This window comes from Eulemur rufifrons, chromosome 20 (genome assembly GCF_041146395.1).
Source record: "Eulemur rufifrons isolate Redbay chromosome 20, OSU_ERuf_1, whole genome shotgun sequence".
Lineage (NCBI taxonomy): Eukaryota > Metazoa > Chordata > Mammalia > Primates > Lemuridae > Eulemur > Eulemur rufifrons.
In genome coordinates, this window is record NC_091002.1 from 1,072,501 (window position 1) to 1,075,106 (window position 2,606).

Consider the following 2,606-nt stretch of genomic DNA (forward strand, 5'->3'; position numbering starts at 1 on the left):
TGCAGCACCGGGGGCACGGACGCCCTCCCGGCTACGAAAGCCAGACGGGAGAGGACGAGATGGCTCAAGGCGGCGGCGAGCGGGGTGGGGGCCGCCGGGCGCGGCATAAGGCGACGACGGGGGAAGGGGCCGACGGGCACCAGGAGGCCCGAGGGGAGGGGTGTAGCAAGCCTCAGACGGCAGCCCACCGGCCAGGACACGCACGGGATCTCACCGCCAGTGGACTCCGCGCACAAGGGCGGTCCCGCGGCACCTGGGACGACCGGCTGCGCCTTCGGCGAGCTCCCCAAACCCCCCACGCACCTCGCAGGGCCCGGACCCCGACCGCCATCGCGGTCGCGTGTAGCTCCGGAAAAACGCTCTTCTTGCACGCACGCGCGACCGGCCGCCCCCCAACGCCGTCCGGCCCGCCACGCGGAGGCCCGCCGACCGTTCAACCGAGGCACGTCGCCGGGGGGGTGGGGGGCGCCGTCCAGGGCCTTGGCGGCCAGGGCGACGCCCCCTCCCCGCGGCGAGGTCAGGCTCGGGCAGCGCAGTCGGGCGAACGCTCGTCGCGGGGCGGTCGGCAGCCGTGAGGAAGAGAGAAGGAGCACCCTTTTCGAACAGGGATGAGACCCCGCGAGGGCGAGGCACGAGAGCCCGTGGGGAGGCGAGACCTGCGCCGCGACCGGGCCACTGGGGAAACAACGCCACGGGATCCCACCGCCCCAAACCCGAGAGCGGTCCCGCAACGCGCCCGTGACGCCAGCCGGCCAAAGCCTTCGGCACCCCTCGACCCTCCCAACGGGGCCACGGCCTCACCACCGGGGCGTCCCAGAGCGACGCCGGCCTTCGGCCCTCGGCCCGCACGCCACCGCGCCTAATCCCATTCTCGTCCGTTTCCCAATCCTGTCTCGCTCCGGGGAGCACCGTGCACCGGTGGAACGACCCCCTCGTTGGCCGGGCGGTCCCCCCAGCCGCAATCCACAGGCGCCAGCACGGGAGCGCCCATCCATCCGCGGCCTGGCACGGGACCGGGTGGAGGGCCGCACGCTCACAGGGGATGGGGAGGGGGCGCGAGACGGGCCGCACCACCACCCCCTTCCCCCAGCACACACCGGGGCGACCCGCGGCCGGGGCACGCAGCGCACACACGCGGGCGCCCTTCACAGCTGGAACGCCGGCCCGGCCCGGCGTGACCCTCCCCCAGAGTTCAGGGGGGAGGCGCGGACCACGTTAGGCGAAGAGTGGCACTCGGCCCCCACCGCGGGGGCCGGCGGACCGCTCCCCCCACGGCAGGGGAGGAGGGAACTCTGCCCACGCACAACTGGCAGCCGCAGGGGCGGCGGCTGACGACGCGCAGAGAGGCGGCGGGCTGGGGGATCCGACAAACCCCAGAAGAGGACACGCCTCCATGATCGCTAGAGAAGACGCTTTCTCGCCGAAGGTGGATCGCCCCCGATCCCCGGTCGCCCCCGTAAGGGCCCTGGGCGGAGGCGTTCAGGCACGCCCCAGGGGAGGTGTGGGGGGGTCTGCGGCATGGGGCAAAACACGCACGGTTGGCGACTCCTGAGCGTTCGCGGTCGGGGCCCCTGGTCCAAAAGCCCCCTCACTTCGAGGGGAACACTCCCCCGTCGGTATGGGAGAGGGGTCACCGAGGCAGACCAGGCCGGTGGCAGAGGCCCCCCACGGGGCCGGCCGGCACCACGTCGCCGGCCCAGCCCCACCACGATCGCCCACACGACCGTGCAACCACCCCCCCTCGGGCAGGGTGGGAAGAGCACAAGCCGTGCGCTCGCCTTTCGAAGTCCGCCACGCACACATCGTGGGGACGCCGAGACAACGCCCCCCGCCCGCCCACGCAGCGCAGGAGGATGCCTCTAGGCTTGCCCGCCTCGACCCCCCCAACCCCAAGCACGCTGCTCGAGGGTGTACCCAACGCAGCAGACGCTGCAGCGGCGACCAGAGGGGGACGCCGGGAACGAGGACGACAACCACCGCTCGGTTTCGGGCACCTTGGAGAACAACCCGGTGCGCTCCGGGGGCACCACAAAAGGGCCACACAGACCCAGCAGCCGCGCGCCAAACGGGGCGCGCGACCGGGCGGGCGGCACGGCCCCGCACCCGTCCGTCGCGGGCAGGGGGGACCCCGGCCAGGCAACAGCCACACAGGGCGAGCGAGGGCTGCCCGCTGCGTCAAGAGGACTCACGACCCCCCGCCAACGCCACGAGGCCGAGGGCGGGGCGACCGCGGTCGGGCCGGATAGTCTCGCACCCGCGCCTCCCACGCACCGCCCACAGGCGGGGAAGGAGAGGTGAGGTGCCCGCGGGCAGAACGAGAAGAGCGGCCACCATTCACCATGAATGGACCGTCCCTCGCCTGGCACGCGGCTCAAGGCCCGGGAGAGCGCGACGTCACCACATCGATCAGGCCCCGAGGACGGGGAGGGTTGGGGGAGGTCAGTCAGGCCGGCGAGGACAGCGATCGGAGGAGCCCGCTTCAGCCTCGCCAGCCCCGCCTCCCAAGCACAACCCAAAGACGAGGACCGCCTGACACGCAACGGCACAGAGCCAGCGGGGTAAGGGGGAAGGTTGCCGCAAACCTCCCCCCTCTCCCCCGGGTGCCG